Source organism: Ziziphus jujuba, chromosome 9 (assembly GCF_031755915.1).
Source record: "Ziziphus jujuba cultivar Dongzao chromosome 9, ASM3175591v1".
NCBI classification, from domain to species: Eukaryota; Viridiplantae; Streptophyta; class Magnoliopsida; order Rosales; family Rhamnaceae; genus Ziziphus; species Ziziphus jujuba.
Window position 1 is genome coordinate 14,239,373 of NC_083387.1, and position 20,898 is coordinate 14,260,270.

General features: G+C 34.5%; 1 pseudogene; it reads left to right on the forward strand.

Annotated features, from left to right (window-relative positions):
• Positions 1 to 20,898, forward strand: part of LOC107426932 (endo-1,4-beta-xylanase 5-like) — a 29,490-nt pseudogene that overhangs the window by 5,560 nt on the left and 3,032 nt on the right.

Genomic DNA, 20,898 nt, shown 5'->3' on the forward strand with positions numbered 1-20,898 from the left:
CATTCTTAAATGTCTCACATGCTCTTATCTACTCTTTAAGTAAACTAAGATATTATCTATGAATAGGATGACAAACCAATCTAAGTACGGGTGAAATACCCAATTCATCAAGTCCATGAAAGCCGCTGAACCATTAGTAAACCTAAACGATATCACTAGGAACTCATAGTGCCCGTACCAAGTTCTAAAGGCAATCTTAGAATATCATACTCATTGATCTTCAATTGATGGTATCTAGATCTCAAATCAATCTTTGAAAACACTTTGGCCCCCTAGAGTTGATCAAACATGTAGTCGATCATTGGCAACGAATCTTGATTTGAAATATTAACTTTATTAAATTTCCTATAGTCAATACACAATTTGAGGGTACCATCTTCCTTTTTTAGAAAAAAGACTGGTGCTATCTAAGGTGATACTGTAGACTTGACAAAACCTTTATCCACCAATACTTACAACTAAACCTTTAACTCCCTTAATTTTGAAAGTGCTACTCAATGTTGTGGCAAGGAAATAGGAACAGTACCCAGGACTTAATCAATCACAAAATCGATTTCCCTTTCCAGTGGTACTCCTAACAGCCTTTGAGCATTTAGCTATGCCATAATGACTCTTTTGCAAGGCTGGTAGTCTCTAACTGACACCCTAAAGGGGTTGGAGCTATCCTAACTTAGGTAATAAACTATCGCGAGACAAAGGACTGTGTCCACCGAGTCAATAAGAACAAATGCATCATTATAAAAAATATTCAAAGTACTCATATTACATCAGGTGTAGCTAAGGCCTTCTATTACGTCATCACGAACACTCGGCCAGGATCCATTGGTTGTGGCCTCCGTCTCTACCTATGCTTCATTCTACAGACCATTGCATTAATCTAGACAAACTACCCGCAGCTTGATTTACTTATGAACTCTTACCCCTATAACCACTGGCCTGTTGAGCTTGTAGGCCAAAACCTAGTACTTCAATATCAATCGGTAGGTAAGGGCAATCTCTTTTCATATGGCTAAATTGTCCATACTGAAAGCATACGCCATCCCACTCGCATGGCCCACCATGCGACGTGCCACAAATTTTATAAGCTTGTCTAAAATTGGCTCCAAGATTGGATCTCTAGTAAGGGCTAGTACCACTGCTTATCGAATGATAGGCTATCTGTTGGAAACGGTGGCCTCTTCGCATCAAGTTACCTCAGGGACTTAGTCAACCATTTATTGTCCTCTATTGCTAAATGAACCTAAACTATGACTCCTTTTAAGTGACCCTTAGGTGGGGGCTCCCGAGTAGGCACCCTCAAATGACCTACACCTCACTCTGCATATCAAGATCTGTCTTTCAACTTTAAGCTTGGGATCTCGCACAAACTAGTAAGTTGGGTGCACTACTCTAGAAATATGCAAAGATATATATTCTAATTTAGGCCATCTATAAACCTTATTTTTTTGCTCACATCATCCGAAATAAGGTGGGTATAGAACTTAGATAGCTCCTGTAACTTCCTTTCGTACTCGAAGACTGTCATATTTCTTTGGTACAGCCTCTCGAATTTTCTTCTTTGTGACTCATGGAAAGTAAAAAGGCAATATTCCATTGTAAACACATTCTTGAATTGCTTCCAAATATGATGTCTCCTCATCTTTTTTGTTCTCCATCACTTCCTAGCATCTCCTTCCAATGTAAAGCCTGCTATTTTGACTTGGTCCTTATCAAGACATTACATCCCTTCATCTAGGATTTTTTCTATGTAAGTCAACCAAAAGGCCTACTATGGCCACCCCTGGACTTTCAGCTCCACTAAAATTTATGGATCCCAAACGTCGCACCCAATCCATGATGTACCTCATGGTATTAGTATTTCTCAAAGCTATAGTCAACTGCATGACAAGTTTTCTAAAAGTACACCTACTTCCAAAACTCTCAATCAAGTCCTCTCAAGAGTTGCATCTACCCCATCTACGCATCATGGTAGAACCTAGAGAAATAAAACAAAGATTTAGAAAAATATACCTCAACAATATCGAAATAGAAGGATAATTGACAGATGGATAACAATGCATAATCTCTAAGGAATACAACAACCCAAAGCTCTTATACCAAATTGTCAGGATCCTATCCCAGGACTCTCCATCGAAACCCTATTCTAGCTCTAACTAGAGAAAACCCCAGCAAAAGTTCTACAGAATATCCAAAGAGCTTACCCCGAAATCTTTGCACAAAAAACACACTCCAAAGATACAACCGGCTTATTTCTTGAACCTTACTACATAAATTTTCAATTTTTACAAAATAACTGTAAAAACATTATTATTTCACATATATAAAAATAATAATATTTTTTCTTTAATTAATTTACACCATATATTTTAACAAAAATTAAAATAGCAAAAATAATATAAATTTAATTCCCAAAAATACATTGGAAAATGTGCAACTCACCTTAATACACAGGTCATTTCAGATCCTCCACGAGATCAGTCCTTCGATTAACATGTATGCCTAAAATATCAACAAAAATACAATACCAATTAAAATAATATTTTTATCGGCTATTTGACACACAATTTACCAAGGAAAAATTAATACAAACCTTGAATAAAATTAACAATCTATATACCAAAATGAAGTTTAGAGTATCTGATATGAATCTAAGTCAACTTATTCCTAAACCCGTATTATATTAGCACGGATCACAATTAAGTTCATGTTTTAATGGTCATTTTAACCCCTAATCAACTTGTAATTAGAAATCTTAGTATATGATAAAGACGCCATAATATGTGATGAATGTCCTATTGATAAGTCAAACTAAAACACTTGATTTCTATTAGGTGTTTTATGTGTTTAAAGAGAACAAAAAGAATTCTTTCTCACAAATATTTTTCTGTATGAATAATGTACTGAATTTTATTGAGAAAATAAGTCTTTAAATAGGTTTCAAAAATAAAATAAAAACCCTAAAGGATTAGGTCAAAACAGACCAAGCATAGACAATTCCTAGTGTGCCCGAATTTCAACTTCCTTTCCTAATTTAATTTGGATTAATTAATTCTTTTATTTTAAATTAGAAATGAGCATTTAGAATGCCAATATGCCATTTAGAATGCCAAATAGGTTTAATATTGATTCCCATACATTACCTCTTGATTGGAATAAGTCAAACTTGCTTGATCAACAAAAGAAGTCAAAGTCAACACCAAAATGAGCATTTTCGGCCAAAAAGATGGGTTATGTGCACAAGTGGATTTTAAATGCTTTTGTTTCTACCTTGAGATGATTTCATAGTCTCTTGGTGATATCAATTGAGTTCATAAAGTTTTCAATCCATGCCTTGCTACCCGCGATCCAAAAATGTACCAAAACAACTTGCCGAGTCCATTTCCACCCTTGTAACTTGGATACACAAGATGGGCTTTGGATCTTTGGATATTGTCATGCTCTCTTGAGATTGAATCACTCTTTAGGTGAAGCTAACCAGATTGTCCTTGAATTTCCTAGCTTGTGCCCTAGTGATTGGTCACTTCTTCATTTGTAAAGAATCAACACCCAGCGGGTAGTTAGTTGTACGAATATGGATTGATTCTCATCAGTATCAGGATCACAAATTGAGTCTTACTTGTCAAAGATCTAGTCAACGATGGAAAGGATCTCACCTGAAAGACCCAACTAATTTAATGCTATCGAATCTCACAAACTAGCTCAAATTAAGACAATTAAACCTCATATTTAGGTTTAGGAAGGTCAAAATTAATGGAAAAAAGGGTGGTGGGTCGATTACGAACCCACTGAAATTGGAAAACTTAGTGAGCCACCGCTATAACCAAAAAAAGTCTCCAAGACCAACACGTTGGCCATCCATTGGCTGGAAAAATTTATGAAGGGGTTGGTTTTTGAGTGGGCAAGGCAATGATGGTGGTGGAAGGCAAGATGGTGGCTAAAGAGAGAGAAATTGGTTAGAAGAGCTAACAGCCGCGGCCATCGAAAATGACCCAATCCCAGCGCACCACCAGTGATCTCGCCTTGATTTTTGGTTAGATGGTTGGGTTTAAGGAAGTCTTCGTAGCGGGGTAGTGCATGTGGCTAATCAGTAGCTAGAGATTGGCAAATTGAAGGTGGCCAGCAATCTCCCTCTCTCTCTCTCTCTTTTTCTCCCCCCCCCCCCCTCTTTTCTAGTGAAAAGCCACCCATGGTGCCACTGTGCACTCACTGAATTGGCTAGGGCATTGACACATGGTGCATGTCAATGGGGGTTAAATCATCAGATTTTTTACATGTGTCAAAAATATACCCGATAAAACCATTCATGGAAAAATAATTAAAACTTTATATATCCATAACTTTTCAACCATAAGTCAAAATTAAGAGTGTCTCTAGTCCACAAATTTGTATCAATGAGTACTATATAATGGTATACAATTCAAAACCAAAATTCATGCAAATAAAAAATCAAATTCGAGCTTGCTCAATTAGACTGGATCACAAATTGTTTTGATCATAACTTTTTAATTGCAGCTCCGATTTTGGTGGACTACTAGTCAATAAACTACAATCAATGTGTTCTTTGCCATGGTGCCTTGGTCAAAGTGAAATTTTTCTTGCAGTAAAAACATCAATTATGAGGCCCATTTGGTCAACTCCTATCAAACTCAGTTAAAGCACAAAATTTTCTAGTACTCCTCGGTACAGGGTGTTATTATATAACTACTACAATACTATAAACCAATGGGAATATAGTCTCTCCAACTGGTGTTTGAGTTGTAGTTAATAGGACCATAATACTCTAGGTAATTCAAATGCCCACTTTGCTTTAAAGCCTTTGAGCCTCTTCTTCAAGATATTTAATATGGTTTTATTCATTGCTTCTGCTTGTCCATTTTCTTGCAGATGCCTTGGAGTAAATATCTAACTTGTATTCTCCATTCCAAACAAAACTCTTTAAATTTGGAGCTTAGGAATTGAAACCTATTATCTGCTATTAGAACTGTTGGCAACCCAAAATGACATATTATATTCTTCCAAAAGAACTGAATAAGATCTGTATCCTTAATGTTTGAATAAAATTTTGCTTCCACCCATTTGGAAAAATAATCAATGGCTACTAGAATAAATCTTTCTTGAGCACGTGCCATTGGTAAATATCCCATTATATCCAAACACCATTGAATGAAAGGCCAAGAACTTGATGCTGATGTTTATTCATTTGAAGAAACATGATGTATTAAGGTATATATTTGACATTTATTACACTTTTTAGCATAATCTCATGAGCCTTTTAAAAGAGTAAGCTAGTAGAATCCTTGAAGCATTACTCTTCTAGCCAAAGCTTTTCCTCCTAAATGATTGCTACATTGTTCTTCATGCATTTCTACTAAAATATTTTCAGCAGTAGGATTTCCTAGATAACATAGAAGAGGTCTTCCATATGATCTTTTATATAATTGTCCTGATAGCAAACACTATTTGGTAGCTTTCATTATTAATTTTCTAGCTTCTGACTTGTATTCTAGTTGCTTTCCTTTGCTGATGTAATTAATTATTTCTTTCATCCAATCAGATGGGTGTTTCATTTCAATAGCCATAATCCTTTCCCTCAGGGTTTTTGATGAGAATATGTCAATACCCGTACAACCGACTACTTGCTGGGGTGCTAATCTTGTAAAATTGAAGACGGGGCCAATCACACAGGCACAAGCTAAGAGATTTAAGGATAACCTGGTTATTTTCATACAAGGTGTTATTAATTCTCAAGAGGGCATGACAATATCCGAATATCCAAAGGCCGTTCTATGCATCCAAGTTATGAAGGCCGAAATGGACTCGGAAAGTTGTTTTAGTACATTTTTAGATCCCAAGCAACAAGGAATGAATTTATTGACTTATGAATGTGATTGAGAACTCTAAAGAGCCATAAAATCATGCCAAGGCAGAAGCAAGGCTGGTCATTCATCACATTTGCGCACAAGCTTTCATTTTGGCGGAAAATCTCTATTTTGGTGCTGGCTTTGGTCTTTCTTGTTGTTCAAGCAAGTTTTTCTTATTCCAATCAAGGGAAACATATGGGAACCAATATTAATCCTATTTGGCATCCTTCATAGCATATTGGAGCTGATTTGGAGCCTAAACTAGCTAGTGATTGAACAAAAACAACTTAATTGTAAAACTAGTCAACTAATTTCCTAATCTGAAATTTGACTTTTATTTTAGAAAACTAGTCATTTATTTTGATTTTTAACTATTTATTTGCTAGAAAAATTACTTTAGAAAAGTTATAATTTTATTATTTTAGTTGTAAATTAATTAATTTCTATTTTATTATATAATTTTTCTATAATGCGTATCAAGTATGCACCATAATTTCAGCATACAACGTTAAGCAACATGTTGCTTAATACCTTTGCTAAGCAACATGTTGCCTGACATTTAGCTATCAAATTATGATGCATACCTTGTATGCATCATAGCAAAACTCTATATATATATATAATAAGGATTTGGAGGTGAGCACCCATTCATTTAATCAAAAAAGAAGAAGACATAATTCATAATTCATCTTTTTGTCTTTCATCTGCATTCTCTTATTTTTCCTTTAATATACTTGGTCATCTCTTATTGAACATGAAAATATCCTTTGCACGTCAAAGAAAAATTTTCATGTTAGGCTTCTCGTTGATTGGTGTATTATTATTATTAGTTTTTGTCATATTGAATATTGTTTGAGAAATTCTTCTCACAATTCTAAAAGAACTCTATACACTATCATTTTTTACATACTACCATTTAAATATATAAAAAATATAAAATACCTTTATAGAATATTTCTAATACCTAAAATACTCGCAATTCATAATCTTAACTAAGTCAAAACATTTTTATTTTTTTCATAAATCGCCTACAAATCAAATACCATTGCACGAAAACTCTTCACGATGCTATTAAACGAAACTGATAGTCAGGAAAATTTCACAAAATTTTCTTTTCGATTAGAAAACTTTTGGGAAATGAAAAGATATGTTTGTTGGAGTATTTGGTCTCAAAATTATGAATGTCTTTAAAGATGTTCGGTCATATACTTCTAAATACATTAGAGATGTTCACTTACATATTTTGAACATATTTGAGATGTTCATATCTAAAGACATTCAAGCACATATTTCTGGATGCATTTCAGATGTTCAATCACATAATTATAAGTACATCTAAGATATTCATATCTAAAAATGTTCGATCGTATACTTTTAAATATATTTAAGATGTTAAATTATATATTTCTAAACACATTTGAAATGTTCAATAATATACTTCTAAACACAAATATGTTTAATTAATTAATAAATATCTTTGATAGTAATTTTAAATGGGGTTAAAAAAATAAAAATCTTATAATAAGACTGTATAGAGTTCGTTTGGTAGTGCAACTAACACTTCTCATGCTGTTTTTTTATGTCGAATGAATAAGAGGTTAACAAAAATATTAAAGCAAATATAAGAAAATTTAGAAAAAAAAAACATGAATAAGAATATATATATATCGATATATTTTTATTTATGCATTTGTTTAAAATATAGGAACGGTGGCAATTCCATTTAAACATCTTTTCCTCTGAAGTCTTAATTAATATATATCTAATTCCTTCTCCCCATACTTTCCTGTCTCTTATCTTTCTTTTAGGAAAAATGTATTCAAAAGTAGTACTGATGGAGATTTTCTCTTTAACATTCACCTTATTGTTTTCTTGCATTTTGCTACACTCAAGTCTGTCTTCCTCTTACATATTTATATGTACATAATATATATACATATACACCTATTAGGGTGTTCATTGGTTCAAAATCAATCTATTTTCGAAATAACTAATTTGATTCAATTGATAATTGGTTTTGTAATTTGAATTTAATCCAAATCAATTTCAACTTCAAATCCAATCCGATAGTAATTGGTTTGAATTGAATTAGAAAGTCGGTTTTGTACTTGGGATTGTGCAAATTCAGTTTTTGAATTTTAGATATTAGGTAGTTGAAAACATGAATTTTGGCATTTTGAAAGCTAAAATTTTGGCATTTTCGTAGTAAAAAAAAGCCAAATTTTTTATTTAAATCTCTAAACGTTTTGAAAAATGAAAATATTTGAATTTAGATCCCGTTGGGAACTGTCAAAGTTGAGAGTAGAATTAATTCGAGAAATTTAATTTCTTAGGATCTAGTTTCCTGAGAATTAATTTTTTTCTTGGTCCATTTGGTGAGTAATAGCAAAGTTGAGATTTATAAATAATTAAATTTAATATTATATAATAAAATAAAGGCAAATATGTATTTAAAAAAGTTTCAAAACTATTTTCTTTAGGATTCTCGAAATGATACCTATATAAGTGGAAACAACTTTCCTACATATTTTCTAATATTGATGGGAATCTAAATTCTTTGGACACACATTTTTCCACTTTACAATAAAATCCAAACAAAAAAAGTCATCACTTTTTTAAAAGAATTAGATTTACGCTAATATTACCTTTATCCAAACATGTCGTTAAAGTAAGATAAATAAAACAAAATTGGTTAAATAATATATCAGTTACAATTAATTTTTTGAACTAAATAATACAAACCAACATAAATATTAAATAAAACAAAAATAAATTTAATAATTATTTTTTAATATATATTTTTTAATTTTTTATATTTCAATCAGTTTAGTTTTAATTGGTTTCATTGTTCTTTTTTTTTTTAACAAATCAACTATTGATTTTGAATTTCTGAAACTAATATAATTTAATTACAATGAAATAAATGATAAAAAAAATATGATTGGATTGGATTGATCAATTTGATCAGTTAATTATTTTCTTTTTTCTTTTTTTTTTGCACATTCCTTTTTTTTCTTTTTTTAACAAATCAACCATTGATTTTGAATTTTTGAAACTAATATAATTTAATAACAATGAAATAACTAATACAAAAATTTTAATTCGATTGGATTGATCGATTTGATCAGTTAGGGCCTGTTTGGCCAGCTATTTTCATAACAGTTTTCTGTTCTTAAAAGTAGAAATTTGTTTCCAAAACAACAAAGTAGTTGTTTGGCCATTTGTTTCTAAAAACAAATCCAGAAAACAAATTAAAAAAAAATTGGGAAACATCAAAAAGATGTTTCCACCTGTTCTCTCACCTTTGCCTCTTTACTGTTCTCTCACCTTCGCCGCTCGACCCGCTCCTTCACTGGCCTTCGAAACGTTCTCCGCTCTTGGACCCACTCACACCAGCTAACCTTCATCGAACAGATCTCGAATAGCCAGCCGTTCCTTCAACAAATTTCGAACAGATCTCTGCTCAAGTTCACCGATCAGGTTTTTCTTCTCTTCTCAAATCTTTCAACATTCTATACTGTTATACTGATATACAAGTTGGATTCTGTATTTCTGTTGATAAATTGTGTTTGTAGTTTTTTGGATTTGGGTTTAATTGCTTATTATTGATTGTGAATTTTTCTTGGTTAAGTCTCATACCAATTTCACGATACTCTGTAACCTTTCTTTCTTCTTCTTCTTCTTCCAAGGTTAATGTTCTTTCCAAGGTTCAGCACTGACATTTGGTTGCACTTCTTGGATACTGCTTGGAAGGAAATGAGAGGCTCCTTGTTTATGAGTACATGCCTTAGGGGACTCTTAGTAGGTATCTGTTTAGCTGGGAAGAGGAAGGGCTTAAGCCACTTGAATGGACTAGAAGGCTTTCCATAGCCTTGGATGTTGCAAGAGGTGTTAAATATCTCCATGGTTTAGCCCATCAGAGTTTTATCCATAGAGATCTTAACCCATCAAATATTCTTCTTGGAGATGATATGCAGGCTAAAGTTGCAGACTTTGGACTTGTTCACCTTGCTTCAGAAGGGAAACACTCAATTGGGACAAGGCTTGTGGGAACTTTTGGCTACCTTGCCCTAGAATATACAGGTAAGTCTTTTCTATATGTACTTCATTTGACATTATAAGCTTTGTTTGTGCCTTTCTTTTATGCATCATTAGAAAAATTGTATTTGGTTGTGCTCAATCTACAATTATGCCAATTAGTATTCCATTGTTTGTCCCTGAACAATTTGTTTATTTTATATTACTAATGGAATTTAGTGAGGGAGTCAGAACACTTGAGAAAAATTGGAAGTAAATGAGAAACAACACTAAAGCCATCTGCGATGTTTAACTAATCATATTTGATGTTTATTCATTGGATCGTTTTTTGTCAGATGATTGTTTCCTTCTTTGGATTCATGTGAGTTACATGAATTGTATGTGAAATAATTGAATGAGATTATTCATTTCTTTTGATGCTGCTTGAATTATTCATTTCTTTTGATGCTACTTGCATACTATTGTTTTAAAATTTTGAATTCATTTTTACTTAGCAAGACTAGAAAAGACAAGGCATATGTTTTTATCTGTCACAAAAATTGAGCAACTATGTTATCAAATTTTTGTTTGGAGGTCTCTTCCATATTCCTTTTACTTAGAAGCTGTAGTTTTTTCTCTTTTTCATTTTGTATTTGAAAGGTTAGTTTTTACTTTTCTTAAAAATGAACAGAAAATCTTTCTTTATAAGCATTCTTTACAACATTGTTATTAAATGACAAAAATCTATGTATGTCCTATTTTTTAAGCAAATTGGTACATGTTAATTTTTTTCTATCTCATTAATTGGTCAATCTTCAAGTAACTAAAATAAAATTTTGTGGATTATGGGCATATCATCCTCCAGGTAACAAAAGTGCCATGTCATCATATGATGCCACATCACCATCCATGTCATCAAATCGTGCCACATCACCATATTGTTGGATTCCATGCATTAGGCTTTCTTTCATGTTGGCATCCTCTGTTCCAATCATATGGACCAATTTTGGTTCATCTTCAGTAATGAACTTGCTTCCTTGGGATGTGAACATCTCTTGGATTAAACCATTTAGTGCTTCTTTAAACCTCTTTGCTCTTACCTTGGTTATTGGTCCCGTAGAGATTTGAAATGGCTCTGAACTCCATCTTGGGGTGCTCCTGGTCATGTCCTCATCATTCCCCTCCTCTTGAAAAGGATTTGTCCTCAAATCATCACCTGCACAAAAAGGAGATAAATCGGTGACATTAAAGGTAGCACTTACATTATACTCACCTGGAAGATCTGATTTGTAAGCGTTGTCATTAATCCACTCCAAAACTTGAAAAGGTCCATCCCCACGTGACATAAACTTTGAATTTTGTAGCTCCGGAAACCTCTCCTTTCTTAAGTATAACCAAACCCAATCTCTTGGGTCAAACACTATCACAACAAGTCATATACATACAAGCTCATTTTGACAAAAATCACACTTTTTAATATTTGCAAATAATCTTTCTTTCCTAAGCACATCTAAAACTAATCTAAAATGCCCTATATGCTCTTCTAAACTCCTACTATATACAAGTATATCATCAAAGTACACAACCACAAACTTTCCAATGTAAGCACGCAAAACATGATTCATAAGTCTCATAAAAGTACTAGGGGCATTAGTTAATCCAAATGGCATAACCAACCACTCATACAAACCATGCTTTGTTTTAAATGCTGTTTTCCATTCATCACCTTCCTTCGTGCGAATTTGATGATAACCACTCTTAAGATGAATTTTTGAAAACATGCATACATCATACAATTCATCAAGCATATCATCTAACCTAGGAATAGGACGACGATATTTGACAGTTATATTGTTAATAGTCCTACAATCTACACACATTCTCCATGTTCCATCTTTCTTAGGGACTAATAACACAGGTACAGCATATGGGCTCATCCTTTCTCTAACATATCCCTTCTCAAGCAATTCACTTACCTGCCTTTGAAGTTCCTTTGTCTCCTCTAGATTACTCCTATAAGCCGGTCAGTTTGGAAATGTTGATCCTAGAACAAAATCAATTTGATGTTCGATCCCTCTAATCGGTGGTAACCCATTTGGAATCTCCTCAGGAAAGACATCATAGAACTCCTGTAAAAGAGAAACAATAGAACTAGGCAAAACAAATTCATCAAGGTTAGTTAAATGATTCATATATGCTTCTTTGTACATCATTACAATCATAGGCTTTTTACAACAAAAAAGCTTCTTCATCTCACTCTGTTTTGCATAAAAACTCTCATTTTTCTTTCCACTCTTTTTCTTTTCTTTTTCACTCACACTCTCATCCTCACCACTCTTTTTCTTCTCTTGGTGGTTGGATACAGTTTGATCTTGTTGTTGTTCAGCTTCTCTCCCCCTTTGTAAAGCCAATTGATCCTTAAAAACCTATTTATGAGTCACTGGCATAAGCACCACTCATTTACCCTTGAAGTTAAAGACAATCTTATTAGTATGACCATGATGATTCGTATCTCTATTAAATTTCCATGAACGTCCTAAAAGCAAATGACCAGCTTGCATTGGTACCACATCACAAATAACCTCATCTTCATAATCACCAATAGAGAATGCAATCTTCACTTGCCTATTCACCTTCAACTCTCCACAATCATTAAGCCATTATAGCTTATATGGTTGTGGATGCTTCATAGTGGGTAAACCTAGTTTTTCAACCATAGTAACACTAGCAACATTAGTACAACTCCCACCATCAATAATCATACTACATACATTATCCTTGACTTTGCACCTAGTATGAAAGATGTTCTCCCGTTGTACCTCCTTATCATTTTGTACACAGTTAAAGCTCTTCTAGCAACCAATGACAAGTCCCCACCAACTAGATACTTGTAATCTCCTTCATCTTCATCACCAACGTCTTCCAATGGTGGCATGGATTCATTGTCTAACTCTTCCTCTTTAGTTTCAATGTCTCCACTTTCCCACATCACCATGACCCTCTTATTTGGACATTGAATTGCAATATGACCCTTACATTGACATTGAAAACACATGATATCTCGATATCTAGTTGATCCGAATCCATCCGAACCCATACAACCGATAACCCGCTGGGGTGTCGTTCCGTTACGGATGAAGGTGGGGCCAATCACTAGAGCCCTAGCCAAGACGTTCAAGGATAATCTTGCTTTCTTTATACAAGGAATAAGTCATAGTCAAGAGGGGTTGGCCATATCTAAAGAACCAAGGCCTGTTTTACTCATACAAGCAATAGAAGCCAAAACGAGCCCGGGTGGCGGTTTTGGTACATTTTGGAGTCCGGAAAGCATGAAATGGTTCCAATTCTTTATCGGTTCAATACATATGCCTAAGAGGTCATGGAATCAAGTTAAAGCAGCCTCAAATGCAATCAAAAAGGGCTTGTACGGACAGCATCAACAATTTGGCCGAATTTGCTGTATTGCTTGCTGGCTTTACTGTATTTTACTGTATTAGCCTTTTCTCATTTTTCCAAGCATGGGCAACGTGTGGCACTTCATATTCAGTTTATTTGGCATCCTAAAAATCATCTAGAAGCTGATTTGAAGCTCAAAGAGGTCAAAGATTGATCAAAGTCAACTTGATCAAAAGGCTAGCATTTTTAGTTTCCTAATTTGTTTTTACTTTTTGTTTTAGGAAACTACCATTACTTTTTGGCTTTTATTTATTTATTTTCTGGACAAATAACTTTAGGAAGGTTTTTATTTTATTCTTTCCATTGTAAATTAATTAATTCCTAATTTAATATAAAGGAATTAATTAATCAAACTTAGATTAGGAAAGGAAGTATAGTTTCAGCCAACTAGGTTTCTTTATGTGTGTGGTCGGTTTTCCTTTGCTGTTTTAGTCTTAGATATTTGCATTCATATATTCAAAAAAAAAAAGAAAAAAAAAACAGAGAGAAGGTTTTGCGGCAACATATAAAAAATAAAAAAATAATAAAAAAAAAAAACTGCACTTTAATTTTTGATTGAGAGGTCACAGGTTTGGTGTTTGTTTTGGAATTGGAATTGCAATTTTGGTGCTACTGCAGTTGTTTATGTTCTGTGAGTGAAAAAAAAAAAAAGAAGAGGTAAAGCCGAATAAAAAATATATATATATATATTTCGGTTTGCTGGAGTTTGATTTGTTTGCTGGAAATTTGTTGGAGTTGCTGGGTTTTTTGATTATTTATTCAATATTTGAGTTGCTGGGAAATTATTTTTGCTGCTGGATATTTGGATTTTGGGTGCTTAAATTATTTGGACTAAAATTAGTTAAAGGATTTGATACAAAACTTGAATTACAAGAACAACAACCAACACTTTTCTATAATTTTGTTCTCTTTGATTCTTGTTCGTATTTGAATTTCTTTTTCTGGAATTTTATTCTTGAACTCATAATCTACTACCATCTGGTGCAGTTTTCAAAAATTCCAACGTTTTCCCATTACTTTGTGTTTTCTTGTCTAGAAAGCCGAAAAATTAGGATTTGTTGGATTCTTTCGTCATTGCCTACTTTTTGCTTACTGTTTGTTGATAAGTTTAATTAAAACATACTAGTGATCTAATTGCTGTTTTGTGGGTGTTTTAATTAGAACTTTTAGATAATTCATTGAGTGGAAAAAGGCAAGAGTGTTGAGCTTAAAAGAGGGAAAAAAGCCTAAACAAGTGTGCAAACACGAGTGTAGAGTCTTCATTTGAGTGAAACACGTAAGGGAGTGAAATTGTAAGGTCCTATTTTATTTCTATTGCATTATTATACTAACATGACAGAATCAAGAATGAGGAGAGGAGATCCACCTTTGAGGATCAATGAAGAGGAGTCCGTAGCATTCCATGGAGATGCCCAAGCTACCGGGAGTGGAGACCAAGTGGACATGAGAGCTGTTTTGGAGTCAATACAGCGGGTTAGTGCTCAAGTTGAGCATGTGAATCAAAGGATGGGAAGGCTAGAAGTTTCCCAAGGAATTCCGAACACAAGAAATAGGCAAGAATTCCATGGAGGACGAGGCCGAGGACGAGGAGGCCGTGAGAAACCGAGAGAGGAATTTGATGAGGAGCCATTCGGTGGAGACTTTGAGGAAGGTATGGACGAAACTTTTGCTGTCCAAGATAGAGCTGGCCGTGGAAGATATAGGAGGGAAGAAACAGATGACAATCTTAAATATCAAGATCAACATCCCACCATTCATGGGAAAAAGTGACCCCGAAGCATATTTGGAGTGGGAAGAAAAGATGGAGATGATATTTGACCGCCATAATTATTCAGAGGCTAAGAAGGTGAAATTGGCAGCAATGGAGTTTGGCCATTATGCACTCCAATGGTGGACCAATGAGCAAAACACCCGAAGGAGAGTTGGTGATGACTTGATTACTACATGGCGACAAATGAAAGGAGCCATGCGGAAGCGATTCGTACCATCACACTATCATAGATTGCTGCATCAAAGACTTCAATCTTTATCTCAAGGACATGGATCCATGGAGGATTATTACAAGGAGATGGAGATGCTTATGATGAGATTGAACTTGAATGAAGATAAGGAAGCAACCATGGCAAGGTTTCTTGGTGGTTTGAATCGTGAAATAGCCAATCAACTAGAATTGCAACAATATGTGGAATTGGAGGAGATGTTGCATGTGGCTATTAAATTAGAGCATCAATTCAAGAGGAGGGGTGTAAGATCATGGTTTGGAGGTGTTTCCAACAGTGGAAGGTCCAATTCAAGTGGCTGGAGGAACAATCCCATCTATGAAAGCAAGCCAAAGCTAAAAGTCAAAGAAGAAAGTTCAAACTGGCCAAGGAAGGAGACTAGAACCAAATCTGTCCAAGCACCAAAGAATGAGGTAAAATTAGATCCTAAACCTTCTAGAACTCATGATGTTGTGTGTTTTAAGTGCCAGGGAGGAGGACACATTGCTAGCCAATGCTCGAATAGAAGAATCATGGTGTTAAAGGGAAATGACGAGCTAGAATCGGAAAGTGAAGAAAGTGAGGATGAAGCCAAGCAAGAGGAGGAGGACTTGGAGGATGAACCCGAAACCTTGCAAGCATCCAATGCTGAATTAAACTTGCTTTCTAGGAGAGTACTTGCTGCATACAAAGATGAGGATGAAATTCAAAGAGAGAACATCTTCCACACCCGATGTGAAATTCAAGGTAAGATTTGTAGTATGATTATTGATAGTAGAAGTTGTACAAATGTAATTAGTAACATTGTAGTTGATAAATTAGGCTTAATAACTATTAAACATCCAGAACCTTATAGATTACAATGGCTTAATGATAGTGGTGAAATTAAAGTGAATAAACAAGCCAAAGTAAAATTTAATATAGGTAGATATGAGGATGTAGTTTTATGTGATATTATACCCATGATTGCTGAACATATACTATTAGGTAGGCCATGGCAATTTGATAAAGATGCTACTCATTTTGGTCGAGAAAATAGTATTGTTTTCAGGTTTAAAGGAAAGAAGGTCAAGCTGGAACCATTATCTCCTAAAGAGGTTTACAAAGAGCAATTACAAATGCAACAAAGGAGAGAAGCCGAAAAGCTCAAGGAAAAAGCAAGTATGGCACCAACGGCTTCACCATCCTTTTAATTAGGTAAGAATAAGGTTGCTGATCAAGGTAAGGTTTCTAAGGCTCATATTAAGTGGAAAGATCAAGGGAAAGCCGAAAGAGAGGGGAAAGAAAGTGGCAAACCGGAGAGCTTGGAGAAGGAAGGGAAATCCGAAGGTTTGCGCCAATCCAAGGGGGAAAATAAAAAAGAAAGAAAAGAAAGGTTAAGTAGCAACTTTTATTTGAGTTTAGGGGATATTAATAAGGTTATTGAGTGTAAGAAACCTTTTCTAGTCATGATTTATAAGGAAAATTATTTTAATAATCAAACTAACTTTGAAGAACTTGAATTGCCAAGTTCAATGATTTTTCTTTTGAAGGAATTTGGAGATGTCTTCCCAAATGAAATTCCAAGTGGACTACCATCCAATCAAGAGGGAAAAGGTGAGCTTGCTGTCCAAGGTAAGTCTTCTAATACTCAGGTTATGTGGAAAAATTTTAATAAAACCAAGAGTGAAAAATTTGGTGCAAAAGCCGAGAGTGAGGAAGGTGAGATGGCCGTGAGTGAGAAAGGAAAAGGAAGACAAGAAAGGAAAAATATAAATTTTTATCTTAGCTTTGGTGATGTTAATAAAGTAATTATGAATAAGAAACCATTGCTGACCATGAATTTTAAAGATACTTATTTAAAGATGTCTTTATTGCATAGAACTTTATCTGCATTGTTGAGAGCTTTACTTAGTGGCAATTTGAAAATTTAGGAAATATTGTTTGCTAACTTTAAAAAGTGTAATTTTTACCGTAATGAGCATGTATTTCTAGATTTTGTTGTAATAGTGTTTAACCCAGAAAAATTGGTTTGGTTGCACTTACGAAAGGAAAGGTTTCCTAAACGAAGAAAGTTAAAGCTCATGCCGCCTATGGATGGACTTTTTCAAGTTTTGGAGCGGATAAATGACAATGCCTACAAACTTGATCTACTGGGTGAGTATAATGTTAGTGCTACCTTAAATGTTGCTGATTTGTCTCCTTTTGCTGCAGGTGATGACTTCGATTTGAGGACAAACCCTTTTCAAGAGGAGGGGAATGATGCGAATCCGCCCGAACCCATACAACCGACAACCCGCTGAGGTGCCGATCCGTTACGGATGAAGGTGGGACCGATCACTAGAGCCCTAGCCAAGAAGTTCAAGGATAATCTTGCTTTCTTTATATAAGGAATAAGTCATAGTCAAGAGGGGTTGGCCATATCTAAAGAACCAAGGCCTGTTTTACTCATACAAGCAATAGAAGCCAAAATGGACCCGAGTGGCGGTTTTGGTACATTTTGGAGTCCGAGAAGCATGAAATGGTTCCAATGCTTTATGGGTTCAATACATATTCCTAAGAGGTCATGGAATCAAGTTAAAGCAGCCTCAAATGCAATCAAAAAGGGCTTGTACGGACAGCATCAACAATTTGGCCGAATTTGCTGTATTGCTTGCTGGCTTTACTGTATTTTACTGTATTAGCCTTTTCTCATTTTTCCAAGCATGGGCAACGTGTGGGACTTCATATTCAGTTTATTTGGCATCCTAAAAATCATCTAGAAGCTGATTTGAAGCTCAAAGAGGTCAAAGATTGATCAAAGTCAACTTGATCAAAAGGCTAGCATTTTTAGTTTCCTAATTTGTTTTTACTTTTTGTTTTAGGAAACTACCATTACTTTTTGGCTTTTATTTATTTATTTTCTGGACAAATAACTTTAGGAAGGTTTTTATTTTATTCTTTCCATTGTAAATTAATTAATTCCTAATTTAATATAAAGGAATTAATTAATCAAACTTAGATTAGGAAAGGAAGTATAGTTTCGGCCAACTAGGTTTCTTTATGTGTGTGGCCGATTTTCCTTTGTTTTTAGGGTTTTATTTCGTGGATTTGTAGCCTATTTAAAGGCTTATTTTTCAATAATAATACAACTTTGATTTGATTAAGAAAATACTTGTGAGATTAATTATCTCTTTGTTCTTTGAGAACACCTAAAACACCATTAGAGAATTGGTTGTTTTAGCTTGACTTATCAATAGGTTTACCATTCCCTATTGTGGCGTCTACATTATACCAAGGTTTCTAACCACAGGTTGGTTAGGGGTTGAGGTTCATTCCTTTAGAACTTGAACTTAATTGAGATCCGGGCTAATATAATACGGGTTTAGGAGCAGGTCGTCCTAGATTCGTATCACTAGTTGAAGATGAATCGGATTTACTTACTTTCTTGGATGAGGATGGTTCAGCCTTAACTTTGGATTTAGGCCATGTGGTGGCTTTATCTTTAAACTTAGGTTGATTGGGCTTCCATGTGGTTGGACTTGCTATCCAAGTGTTTTGAGTAATCCTAGGTCTTGTGGTACCCTCCTTTTGCGTTGTTGCTCTACTTTGATGGCCATATGCAACATCTCCTCAATCTCCACATAATGATGCAAGTCCACTTGATTTATTGTTTCCCTATTCAAACCAGCCAAGAAATCCTCCTCAACATTAGCCCTCATCATAAGGATTTCCATCTCCTTATAATAGTCCTTCACACTCCTATTTCCCTGAGACAAGCTTTGTAGTTTTTGAAAAATGCTTCTATAGTAATGGCTAGGTACAAAATGCTTCCTCATCAAAGCCTTCATCTCCTCTCATGTATCTATAGGTCTTTGACCAGCTCGCCTCCTAGAAAGTGTCTCTTTGTCCCACCATCTAATAGCATAGTCCGTGAATTCAACAGCGCCTAATTCAACCTTTTAGCCTCGGAGTAGTTCTGACAATCAAGTACCATCTCAATTCTCTTCTCCCACTCGAGATATGCTTCTAGATCACTTTTACCTTGGAATGATGGTATTTTAATCTTAATTCCTCCATAGTCATTGTCTCGGTCAACCTCTCTCTCCCATGCAATTGATTGGTTCCCGAACCAATGTCTTCTTCTTCTTCCTCATAGTCATCTCCCACTCGTTCTCAATCTCCCTTCTTAGAATATCTCTTCCTCTACCATGCCCATGAGCAAACCTTTGTGGAGGTCATTTCTACGGCATTTGGATTAATGATTACATCCTATCCAACCTGTCATGGATCTTCTCCATCTCCAACCGTAGTGCTCTTTGTAGTTCCCCACCATGGCTTGAACGCATAACTTCGGATCAACCACACCTGAAGTTTCATCCATGCTTTCTTTGTTTTTGTCTTATGATATGATTTTTCTGCAAAACTTGTTAGTAAAAAGGACCTTGCAACACTCCCTCACGTGTTTAGCTCAAATTCAAGGTCTCAATTCACTCATGTTTGTACACTAGTTATAGTTCGGCTTTTACCCTCTATAATTCTCACCTCTCTTACCTTTTACCACTCTAGTAATTCTATTTGGTTCTTTGCAAACTAATTTCAAACTAAAACAAACTAGCAAGTAACATTCTAAATAGACCTACCAAACAGCTATGAAAATAAGGCTACAGGACAAATAGAATGAAAAGTAACAAGAAAAAGGCAACGATGAAAGCTCAACAAGAAATTTGGCACAAACAAAAGAAACTAGAATGTGAGGAACAAATTGGAATGAGATTTGTAAAGTGGAATTAGTGAATATTCAACAAATCTTATTTTCGGTATTGATTTTTGGCTTGTTTTTGGTGCTTCTCAAATCAACCCAAAAAAAAATTCACTACCTGATTTCGCTTGAAATCTCGATAATTCAATACCACAAACCACAAGAACAAGAAAAAAAAATTTAAGAACGAATTTTTGTTTTTTTGTTTTTTTTTTTTTTTGTTTTTTTGTTTTTCTGGTTTTTTTTTTTTTTTTTTTTTTTGTAAATACGATCTGATCAGAATGAATGAAGAAGGACACAAAAACAAAATGCAAAGAAAAATGCAGCAACCCAAATGCAAAGAACAACCACAGAAATCAAAGATGCAATTTCTAACCTAATGCTAAAAATCGCCCAAAAAAAAAACCAAGAAAAACAATGAAACAGAAGAAAAGAAATAGATAGATCAAACCTGTAATTAGAAACTAGCTTTGATACCAAATTGATACGAACCTAGAGCAATCTATCTCTAAACCCGTAACAAAGATTGAATTAGACCGTCTAATTACAAGAATCAGTGGAAGACCGCGACCCGTTACCTATATTTGAGGTAACAACCTTGGTATGGTGAAGACGCCACAATAAGGTGCGGAATATCCTATTGATAAGTCAAATTTGAACTCCACAAGTAAAGCTTGAAAAGTTTGATATAGTTCTTAGAGAACCAAGAGAATCACTCTTACTTTAAATCAAAATTGTAATCTGAATTTTATTCATGACTTGTGTGCCTTTAAATAGGCAAAATAAATTACAAAGCTTTCCTAAATTTGCTAAAAATAATTATGGAATAATTATGGATGAAAATTAGGTTTAGGAAATCTAATTT